The sequence below is a fragment of the Syngnathus typhle genome, linkage group LG7 (assembly GCF_033458585.1).
Source record: "Syngnathus typhle isolate RoL2023-S1 ecotype Sweden linkage group LG7, RoL_Styp_1.0, whole genome shotgun sequence".
NCBI classification, from domain to species: Eukaryota; Metazoa; Chordata; class Actinopteri; order Syngnathiformes; family Syngnathidae; genus Syngnathus; species Syngnathus typhle.
The window spans coordinates 4290201-4302518 of record NC_083744.1 but is presented as its reverse complement, the minus strand read 5'-3'; the positions used below and the strand labels follow the sequence as shown (position 1 = coordinate 4302518).

General features: G+C 45.7%; 1 long non-coding RNA gene across 1 annotated transcript; it reads right to left on the bottom strand.

Moving 5' to 3' along the window:
* Positions 1–2279: 2279 nt before the first annotated feature.
* LOC133156562 (uncharacterized) lies at positions 2280–11570 on the bottom strand. Its single transcript, XR_009714880.1, has 5 exons — positions 9517–11570; positions 3540–3655; positions 3051–3135; positions 2865–2962; positions 2280–2533 (listed from the first exon to the last, which is right to left on the bottom strand). It is a non-coding gene; the product is annotated as an uncharacterized LOC133156562 (long non-coding RNA).
* Positions 11571–12318: the final 748 nt, after the last annotated feature.

Below are 12318 nucleotides of genomic sequence, written 5' to 3'. Positions count from 1 at the left end.
CCAGGACGAAAGCCACACTGTTCCTCCTGAATCCGAGGTTCGACCTCCCGACGGACCCTCCTCTCCAGCACCCCTGAATAGACCTTACCAGGGAGGCTGAGGAGTGTAATTCCCCTGTAATTGGAACACACCATCCGGTCCCCCTTCTTAAAGAGGGGAACCACCACCCCAGTCTGCCAATCCAGAGGCACTGTCCCCAATGTCCACGCGATGCTGTAGAGACGTGTCAGCCATGACAGCCCCACAGCATCCAGAGCCCTTAAGAAATCCGGGCGGATCTCATCCACCCCCGGGGCCTTGCCACCGAGGAGTTTTTTAACTACCTTAGTGACTTCAACCCCAGAGATTGGAGAGTCCGCCTCAGAGTCCCCAGGCCCTGCCTCCACAATGGAAGGCGTGTCGGTGGAATTGAGGAGGTCTTCGAAGTATTCTCCCCACCGACACACGACGTCCCGAGTCGAGGTCAGCAGCACGCCATCTCCACTGTAAACAGTGTTGACGTTGCACTGCTTCCCCCTCCTGAGACGCCGGATGGTGGACCAGAATTTCCTCGAAGCCGTCCGGAAGTCATTCTCCATGGCCTCGCCAAACTCCTCCCACGCCCGGGTTTTTGCCTCAGCAACCGCCGAAGCCGCGTTCCGCTTGGCCATCCGGTACCTGTCAGCTGCCTCGGGAGTCCCGCAGGCCAAAACGGCCCGATAGGACTCCTTCTTCAGCTTGACGGCATCCCTTACCGCCGGTGTCCACCAGCGGGTTCGGGGATTGCCGCCACGACAGGCACCAATGACCTTACGGCCACAGCTCCGGTCGGCCGCCTCAACAATGGAGGCGCGGAACAAGGTCCTCTCGGACTCAATGTCCCCCGCCTCCCCCGGGACGTGGGAAAAGTTCTGCCGGAGGTGGGAGTTGAAGCTCTTCCTGACAGGGGATTCCGCCAGACGTTCCCAGCAGACCCTCACAGAACGTTTGGGTCTGCCAGGTCGGACCGGCATCTTCCCCCACCATCGGAGCCAACCCACCACCAGGTGGTGATCAGTTGACAGCTCCGCCCCTCTCTTCGCCCGAGTGTCCAAAACATGCGGCCGCAAATCCGATGACACGACTACAAAGTCGATCATCGAACTGCGGCCTAGGGTGTCCTGGTGCCAAGTGCACACATGGACACCCTTATGTTTGAACATGGTGTTCATTATAGAAAATCCGTGTCGAGCACAGAAGTCCAATAATAGAACACCGCTCGGGTTCAGATCGGGGGGGCCGTTCCTCCCAATCACGCCCTTCCAGGTCTCACTGTCATTGCCCACGTGAGCATTGAAGTCACCCAGTAGAACGATGGAGTCCCCAGAAGGAGCGCTCTCCAGCACCTCCTCCAGGGACTCCAAAAAGGGTGGGTACTCTGAACTGCCGTTTGGTGCATAGACACAAACAACAGTCAGGACCCGTCCCCCCACCCGAAGGCGGAGGGAGGCTACCCTCTCGTTCACCGGGGTGAACCCCAATGTGCAGGCGCCCAGCCGGGGGGCAATAAGTATACCCACACCTGCTCGACGCCTCTCACCGTGGGCAACTCCAGAGTGGAAGAGAGTCCAGCCCCTCTCGAGAGGGCTTGTACCGGAACCCAAACTGTGCGTGGAGGCAAGTCCGACTATATCTAGTCGGAACTTTTCTGCCTCGCACACCAGCTCGGGTTCCTTTCCAGCCAGAGAGGTGACATTCCATGTCCCAAGAGCCAGCTTCTGCAGCCGGGGATCAGACCGCCAAGGTCCCTGCCTTTGGCCGCCGCCCAGCTTGCAATGCACCCGACCCCTTTGGCCCCTCCCACAGGTGGTGAGCCCATGGGAAGGGGAACCCATGTTTCTTTTTCGGGCTGGCCCCTTCCATGGGGCCCGGCCACCAGACGCTCGCCTTCGAGCCCCGCCTCCAGGCCTGGCTCCAGAGGGGGGCCCCGGTGACCCGCGTCCGGGCGAGGGAAAACGTGGTTCAATAATTGTTTGCATCATAAGGGGTAATGTGAGCCGTGCTTTGTCTGGCCCCTCACCTAGGACCCGTTTGCCATGGGCATGAAGCCCCAGACAACATGGCTCCTAGGATCATAGGGGCACGCAAACCCCTCCACCACGATAAGGTGACGACTCACGGAGGGGAAATTATTAAATTAACAAGTTAAGTTAAAAAGTTAAGTAAATTAATGAGTAAATTAGGTCAATTCAAAAACACCCAATGTGATCCCATACCTTTTTATATAAAGAGAAACACTGTACCAAAATGTATTACATGTCCAAAGTTTTATTGGTAGACTACTACAGCAGTTGACTGTGTACGTACGACATGCTAGTGGAATCATAGTCATTGGTGACACGGAAGAGTGAAGTGCCGGCGCACAACTGGGCATGTGCAATGGCATCTCGTGTAGCGGGACATTTCAGATCTGAGAAGATTCCAACCACAGTGAATCGTTTTTTACTCGTGGCTGCCGAGAGTCCAGCTTAAGCAGGGCCGATACGGCCTCCTCTATCTTCGATAGCCATGCTCTCTGGAAAACAGACACACCCTAGTAGCACTCATACTTTTCCTTTTGAATACAAAGTCAGGAAGAATAAAGCTTTACTAAAGGGTACCGTCCAGTTTTACAGTAATTACTGAAACAAACATTCATCTATACTATCATCGGTGCAGTGACTGACAGCCAGGTAGCATAAATAGCACAGTAATTTATCCAAAGTATGCACAGATGAAGCTGAGCTGGCAAAGGGAGTCAAAACGATGTCAACAAATCTCCCGAAATAGTGTGTTGATGAATACAAATTGACAGAATGAAGAGAGTCTAGCTCGTAATTGGAATCAATAAATATAAAGAAATTTACCTTGGAAGACTCGGACACAGCCTGAAGGACAAACGCACCAATACACTGCTGGTAGCGGTTCTGGTGCGTGATTATAAAAGAATGAGGCAGCCCTGATGCTTTGGGAAAAAAAAAAAAAAAATTCAACAATGAAATTATGTAAACCTCACAAGAAGTGCAGATGCATATCAACACTCTTGTTATTACTTGAGGCATTGAGCTGATCGATGTTCCTGAGCCGGAGTCGGTCCAGAGAGATGGGCTGGTCAAGAACCGTGAAGGTGCACCCTTCCTGGAGGCACAGAGGAAGTTCACAAGGAGCAAAAGCGACAGCAGGAGTTGGAGAACAACTACAGGTTTGTATGGGGCAAAGGCCAAGAGGAGTCCCAGTCTTCCAGCGACTCGGATGACGTGGATTTGTGAGCTAGCATGGCTAGATAGATAGATAGATAGATAGATAGATAGATAGATAGATAGATAGATAGATAGATAGATAGATAGATAGATAGATAGATAGATAGATAGATAGATAGATAGATAGATAGATAGATAGATAGATAGATAGATAGATAGATAGATAGATAGATAGATAGATAGATAGATAGATAGATAGATAGATAGATAGATAGATAGATAGATAGATAGATAGATAGATAGATAGATAGATACGACAGCCGTCCGTTCGGCAGCACCAACCTCGGGAATGAAGGCCCGCTTGGCCCACTCCCACACAGGCAGCCACACCAGTGCGTCTCTCAGTTGCTTGACCTTCTGATAGTTGTCCAACCATTTCACCTTTCCCTCCAGGTCACCTTAGAGGGAAGACAATGTTACTATTCGTAGTACATAATTACCTTCTTCTACTAGTAACAGGGTTCCAATTACACGGGAGGTTCCCACAAAGGTTACTTGAGCTGTCGCAAAGAAAAAAAACCTCATCGATTTCTTGGCCTTTTGTGCAAGAATCTTTCGCCAAATGAAGGAGCAGCCGAAATGCAAAGGAGAAGAAAATGTATTAGAAGTGATGCGAAGCAAGGCTCCAGCAATAGCTTATGTCCCCTCGCCAAAGTTGCTCTTTTTAAACTTGTCATGATGGATTGTTTATGACTTTTCAAGCATGAGTAAGCAATGTAAGACAAGCAGGTGAATTTGAGATCCAGATTCCAGTAGATGGTGCTAATGCTGCGCTTCAAATTTAGATGAGTGGGTGAATTCTGCCTTGTCCCGTCGATTATGAAAGAAAGGAAATGCAACAAATCTGATACTAGGCCTCTCACACTCCAACAGACCATGTACTGAACAATGTATAGTACAAAGAGAGTATGAGATGCGGTAGTTAGCAGCCAGTGTGCTTTGTGATCCTAAGAGAATGAAATAATGACGAACAGAGTGTTAGAGTGGTGCTCACTCTAACTTATTTTGCAAGAACCACACGGAGACAAGTTAGTCGTTTTGGGCACCTGCAGGTGGAGAGTTCACTCGTCGCTGTGTTTACAGCGATGGTCGAATGAAGTCTGACTCTCGCTTCCCACAAGAGCATCTTTATTAAGAGAAAAAGGGTGGGGGTGATAGTAGACTGAATAGACAAGTTAAAAAGCCCTTGACCTCTAGATTAGCAGAGCAGGGGATGTTTTACGACATTGTGTAGGATGAAACAAGCTAGGTTATTTATTACTGGTTACATACATTCCAACATAATCATAGATCAAGATAGTTTGGAAAACACTGACATATCCCTCCTGTTTTATCATATGATTATGTGAACCCGATCAACCAAACACAAGGAAGAAAATATAAAGAAGAACAGTAAAAATAATAAAACTAATAACAAAAAAAAAGATCAATAAAAAACTGAGACGACAGCGGACGTGCTGGGGAACGTGTAGGGTGAAACATGACAAAAACAACCAATGATAGCAATAACTTCCAGCGAAGAAGAGGTTTTCCCTCAATACTCCAGTTCAAACTTATTGTGTGATCTAAAAACCTGCTGGCCGATGTTAAATCGCAGGAAAAGTCTCACACGGTCCCTCTGCCTTAGGCGACCAGAATGCTATCAATAAGAAAATATAAATAAAGCCACGATCCGTTCCGAATGAAGTAGGACCCGTCCAATGGTACAGCCATGTTGGCAGGAGAGCCCTTACACCTTGAAATGGCTCTCCCATCCTGGCACACAGCGGTGATGTCCAAAGCTCCCATCCAGTTCCCTCCTGGAGAGCAGTTGTCGTGAATGCATCCGTGGGTCTTGTTTTCTTGGATGAAACACGTGTAGTCCATTCCAGGTAGCGTCCTGGTTTAGGCCACTTGTGGCATCTGTCGTCCTCCAACAGTCACATTGGGATTAATCCAAAATAGTTTGATCACAGATTCATTCCTGCGAGTCCAGGGCGGTAGGGGTAGCGTCACTGACCGACAGTACGGTGTTGATATCAATCTCCTCCCATGGATGCCATACATTTCGCTTCAGTGACATTCATTGCTCTGGCCTCCAAGTGAACTTGTGTGGAGCAAGGGGAGTTTTTGAACACACACATAACATCCCACCTGTGTGTGCGCTCTCACAGTGACCTTCACATACCGGTACCAAACGTTGGTTTCGTATGGGTTTCTGGGGTCTCATGACCAGTCCTCAAAGTTCTCATCGTGTGACCATCGTTTCCCACGGTCAACATTATCACTTGGTCTGTTCAGATGTGTCCATAGACCATAGCATGCTCCAACCACAACGCAGCAGAGGATCCACCTGGCATGTGGAGCCCCGTTGCTACTAAGATGACAGGAACACCGAGACATACCCCCGCCTAGCGGAGTTGGGATCGTTGTTCGCAGACTTTGCCACCGTCCCGAAATGAGGGGTCCAGCACTCCTTGTAGCTTGCAGTGGCTAAGGTGAATCCAGCTGGGTCGTTCAGCGATCTTCACTGCGGTGGGGGTAGTCAGCAAGACTTGGAATGGTCCCTCCCACCATGGCTGGCCCAGTTCTTTCCTTTGATGACCCTGATGTAGACCCAGTCTCCTGGATTGATGGGGTTGTCGACCTGTGAGGAGGAAAGATCAGGCGGCAGTAAATTTGCATTGGACATATCTTTCGGTTTGAGGGACCTGATCATATAATCTGCCAAGGACTGTTCTTCATCTGCCCTTTGCAACTCTTGTAGTCAATTGTAATGCCCTTTTTAACGAGGCAGATAGGAGTGTTTGAAAGAAGAGTTTGAGCACTTCCTAATGATTCCTCCTAACCAAAGACCGTTTATGACAGGGGCTTTCCCATTTATTGCCTCCTGTCTTAAAGGAGATTCCCTTATCCATGCCGTCTTCTTCCTAACACGTTCGCACCCACACAGGTTGTGTACATAAACGCACACACACCGAGCGCGCACCCAAGGCTCAGACAAACGACAACAGCCTGACACAACTTTACAGAGATTACGCACGAACACAGACCACAGACAAAGGGATTCTATACATCTCTCATGTAGCTTCTTTTGATAGAACCTCCTATTGGTAACTGTATAGCGGACTGTTCTGCATATAATCCCTTACTCAACTCCCTTGCTTCTACTTTTCCATGTCGGTGCAGTCGTAAGTGATCCCTATGACAGTCATTGTCTTGTTAACTGTCGCCTTGTGCGACTCCTATGCATGATTGTGTGAAAGTCAAAAATTTAACGTATCCAACTTTCTGACCACCCAAACTCCACTGTGGTGCAACGAACTTACTATTTTATTGAGTAGGTACAGTGAGCAACCTAGCTTCCTCTTGACTGAATTCACTTTAGTCCAAATGTCCTATTCTAAAATGTATCTAACTCAATTTCTACTTCTTACGCCTGATGAGTCAATCCATCAGATCTCGCTCTTGTTTCTCACCGTTTTAGCCTATTTGTTTTGTCCAATCTGTTCAAACTCTGACCATGATGCTTCTCTCTGTAGCGCTACGCATTATTAAATTTTATCAAATCTCCTCAGTTCTGTCAAACTCAGTGCACAATGAAGCTCCTGTCCACTTTGACTCAAGCCCCACCAAGTTTAGCCACGCCACAGCAAGGAGCGCGATTTGGCCGTCGGCCACTTCATGTCCATATGTCTTCTGCTGCAATTTGGTGTTCTTTTGTTGTTGCTTCAGAGCCAACCCATCCATCACTCTCGACTGAGTCCATTATTCAAATGAGTCCATTTTCAACATTGTGAGTTCCTCCTCTTCTCACTGTCTTTTCTCGTCCCCGAGGATGTCGTCTTTCTTCCAGAGTGTACTTGTCCCCCTACAAGTACAACAACAGTCTTTCTTTGTCCTTGCCAAAGGTCAAAGGTGCCTCAAGGCCAGGCACCGTTTTGTAGACGTCCATGGCTGCAGGCAGAGTCTCGGGATCGAGTTTTCAGGGATCCTGGCACTGGAGAGTGACAAACTGGGACATCAAACTTGTAAGACTATCTCCAAATGTAGCTGCTGCCATCCATTCACTAGTAACGTTTGTTTACCAAACTTCAAATTCTCCTAGTAACAGCGATCTCGTCTTTATATTGTAAGTCCTGCAACTCATCCTATTTTCGAGCTACGTTCTGTCTATAGTTCCTATTTAATGAGACAGTACATTGTCTTCAGTATCATTATTTGAAATTAACTCAATAGCTGGTGTATTTCCACCCACTGATATTCAAGCTGGCATTCCTCCGTAACGCTCTCCAGTGATCGCCCTTGACCTCAGTCCCAGCTCGGCCGGCCGGCGAGCAAGCGCTCGGAGTTTCCGGGAACCAACCATTGGGGTGAACTTCCAAATGTCCGACACCTCAAACTCCTCCCGCTGTGCGTCCTTCCTTCCGAAAAAGTGCTCAGTTAACGCGAAGCCGGTGCTCCTTCGCTTTAGCCGTGTTGGGTCCCCGTGGTGGTGGTGGTGGTGCATCAAGCGGTCAGGGCTTTACATGGGCAACCTGCGGATGAAAGAGTGGAGTCGTCCAATCTTTTTACAATCAATATTTGCTCGAAAGTACTGTTAGCAAAAGAATAACAAGAAGTCAAGTCGAGCTAGAGAAGCAGAAGCTAAACACAGCGTGTTCTGTCGTTTTTTTTTCTTCCAAATTTCTCATGAGGGCTCGACACTTAACATGCACTAGTGTGGATAAATTTCTGCTCGCAAACACATTTTTCTCTTTTCCTCTCATTTTTATCTTTCCAAGTCGTTTCTGTTCTGCGGTGCAAATTGAATAGACCACAGTCTAGCAAATTTCTTTACACTAAAAGTTTAGCCAATCTTCATCATTTTAACACACATGCACAGCTCTCGCGCGCGTAGGGCAGGTCCCAGCACCAATGATTCGTCACAGGCTGGCCATTTCCTGTGGTCGATCATGAGCTAGTCCCTCCCACGCACACAAGGACAGTACATTCTAATTTTTTTTATTTATCTTCAAGTTGCATTCATTTACCACTTGATTTGCAAATTCTAACTTTAGTGTACACACACAATTTGATCCCTGGTAATTTGTCGTTGGGCATACAAACAGCATTGTCATACTTCTTGCATGGACAGGAGCTCTAATAATCCAAAAAATGTTCCAATAATCTGACAATGACATGTTTTGCTGTCATATGGGCATCTATTCTTTCTTTCTCTGTCTTAGCATGAGGGGTCAAAGGAGAGGAAGCTTGTCATGCTGTAAATATGACTTTTCCTCTGCCTCTTCCTCTGCCCCTTGACTGGCACCGTTTTTTTTTTTTTTCTTTTCTTCTAAAACACTCTCTTGACCAGTGTCCACGTTTCCCACAGTTCCAACAGTTGTCAGAATCTGATGGGGGTTTTGAATTACACGGTGGCCTTCGGCCTTGTTGGTCTCTAACTCTTCCTCTCCCCTTTGGGAACTTTGGAAGAAGATCGCTGTATCTTCATTGAGATCATTATCATCATCTAGATGAAATACATCAGAACATTTGCCTTTTTGGATCACTTTTTCAGCATGCCTGTCCCACTGCATAGTTGTTGTATACAAGTTTTGCACACGAGCGGAATGCCTCTCTTGCTCTTCTGCTTGAGCTGCGGCTGGAGCCGTGGCCGGGACAGTGCGCCTGCGCACTGTGGCCTCATTGTCTTCCGGCCTGACAAACATAGTCGCAGCACTTTTCAACTTTCTGTCTTGTGGATTTATTCTCTTCTCTCTTGTGAAGCTTTCAACCACAGTCTAGCACAATTCAACTCTCTCTCTTTTCTTTTTCCACTTCAGCATGTATTACATACAATCAAGAAATCTACTCGCCATGAACTCATCTCCTTCAAGAGCTAGAGATTTATCGTTCCTTTTTCTCATCTTAATTTTAATTTTCCCAGTGTTTTTTTTCAATCTCTTTTCATTTTCTTTGAGGATCCTCAATGCAGGTTTAAATTGACCTTCTAACAAATTACTAGCCTGTGTTATTGCCGTCGATCAATGCTAGAACTGCTTTTTAGTCAATTTATCCTACCAGTCACACATTCAACCACACAAATTTCTTATCCCTGCCTACGCGAAGTCCTCTTTTAAAAATAAAAGAGCTGCTTCATCCGGATGGGGGATTCTACAACACCCCTTCCTTCCACAAGACTTCTTATCTTCTGTCTTGCCTATTTTTATTCCTGTGCACTTTTACTTTTACGCGTTTCACAACCACACAATCCCACAACTTTAGGGCTTTAACTCACTTGACCCCTGGTTCGTTGCATTTCCGGGTCCCGTCAACCACCTCTGTCAGACGAAGGCAGACCTAAGATGCTGGCCCAGCGAAGAAGTTCTCTTCCCAGGACTTTCTTTTCCAGGTCCTCCTAATGGACGCTGGCTTGTCGACAATGCAGCACGTCTTCCTCCGTCAGTCAGATGGCGGGTATGAGGGTCCCGGGTTTCGGCACCAAAATGTTAGAGTGGTGCTCACTCTAACTTATTTTGCAAGAACCACACGGAGACAAGTTAGTCGTTTTGGGCACCTGCAGGTGGAGAGTTCACTCGTCGCTGTGTTTACAGCGATGCTCGAATGAAGTCTGACTCTCGCTTCCCACAAGAGCATCTTTATTAAGAGAAAAAGGGTGGGGGTGATAGTAGACTGAATAGACAAGTTAAAAAGCCCTTGACCTCTAGATTAGCAGAGCAGGGGATGTTTTACGACATTGTGTAGGATGGAACAAGCTAGGTTATTTATTACTGGTTACATACATTCCGACATAATCATAGATCAAGATAGTTTGGAAAACCCTGACACAGAGTGTAAAAAGAAAAAAGAAAAACGGCTTTTCAAATAAGGCTATGCGGTGAATGAGTGCCACAGTGCATTTTATAGTTGTAGAAATTTAAATAAATGATTTTGCAAACAAATGCCCTTTCTCAGTTTTACATTTGTAGTAGTACAAATTTCCTGAGCCATGTGTCAGTTTTCAAAGTCAAACGTGGCTCTTGGGCACAAAAGGGAGCTTGGGCACAAAAGGGAGCTTAAGATCAGGCGATGCTTTGAGAATAATTGTCAATTTCTGTCTATGTGAAGCCCTTTGAGACTGCTTGTGATTTAGGGCTATACAAATAAACTTGACTTGACTTGACTTGAAAAGGTGTCCCGCCCCTTCTTTGCCTTTCCTGCTGCACTTTGGTCCCATTTGGAAGCATTCTAAGCTTGTCCCAACACGTTGCCTGTCCAACATGGACGGACGGGTGTGACAGCATACTGATAGACTCGAGCCTACTGCGCTTGATAAAAGAAATGCACTTTAAAGGGCATTTTTATTCTTGATTAATAATACAGTATTTGATTGTTGTTGTTGCCACTGTTTGCTTGGTTTCCTGGTGCTCAGTACTGAGAAGTGCTACCTCTCAGAGGAAGTCATAATGCTCAAAGTGCCTTGGTGACAAATTAGCAGAGTATATCGTGTGCTTGAAAGAAAACCAAACTAGTTTTGTGAACTGCGAAGATACAGAGTGAATTAAAATAACCTAAAGTAAACTATAGCTATTAACATTAACATTAGAATCACATCTGAATTAAGTAAAAAATATTATCACTTCAAATGCTCCGTACAATGTATCCCAGAAAATGTGCATCATCTGAATTGGGAATATCTGAGTAACCAAATAAAAAAAGTATTTATCAAAATTGGGGAAAAAAGCTTCATGAATTGCTTGTGAATAAACTATGTACGAATTGCCAATTTTTGATTGTATATTTTTTCACTCATCTCATTCTCAATTATCTCCAAGATGGCAAAAAGAAAAAGTTTTCGGGCGTGCCGAATTGATTTTAAATTTCTCATTTGACATTCACATACAAATGTGTACTAAACGGATTATTTTGAGATGTATTTGGACACGGTTAAATTTGAACGAGATCAACCTTGAATTATATTGCAATTCAAAGTCAAAGTCAAAGTCAGCTTTATTGTCAATCTCTCCACATGTCACAACACACAAAGAGACCGAAATTACGTTTTTCTCTACCCCACGGTGACGAGACACATAACACGATAGACATACATGTACGCGACCCAATACAAAAACAAGAAAGCAAAAATTCCACCAATCAATTAACAGTAATGTACCTAAAAAGCATTTATTTTATGGATTTTTTCGGGAAAATGCCTCTGCAATTATTTTACAGCATCAATGCAAACGTCGTCCTACTTTGTCACCCTAATTACATGTAACATTTTTCTTATGCATTGAAGAGCTTTGGATCTTCCGAGTAGTGGGGAATACATGTTGGTGGTGAAATGTGTTGCTGTGTGATGATCATTGGGACTTAAAAAAACAAACACAAAAAAAAAAAAAAAATTGGGTGCGTATTATACATGGGTACAGGCATTTTTCCAGCATCACCATGCCATTTTTAGGGTGCGTATTATACATGGGGGCGCATTATACACGGAAAAAAACGGTAATTCCTAGTGTGATGAGATCTGAGATGAGAGACAGAATTCACGATGGTCACCAAGGTCTAGTGAAGTGTAGAGAGAGGGCCAAACAATCAGTGTGGTGGCCAGGGATCTCAAAATGCATAAACAACAAAGTTACTGAATGTGATTTCTGCACTGCAACTAGCCACATACAGAATAAAGAGCCACTCATCCCAACAGTATTGCCAGACAGACCATGGCAAAAGATAGGGGTGGATTTATGTGAATATAACAAGCAAACTTACTTGGTAGCTTCTGATTATTATTCTCGCTATCTAGAGATTCTGAACTTGCCCACAACCACAACCACTCAGGTTATAAGTAAGCTAGCTGCTACTTTTGCCAGGTTTGGGGTTCCAGAGGAGCTTGTTAATGGGCCTCAGTTTACTTCCAAAGAGTTCAGGAGGTTCAGCAGAGAGTTAGATTTTATCCACACCACATCTAGCCCGCATTACGCTCAAAGTAATGGTCATGCAGAAAGGGCAGTGCAGATAGCAAAAGGAATTCTTAAGCAGGAAAACCCCCTTTTAGCTCTTATGGTTTATAGGAGCACTCCCACTACTTCTACAGGCT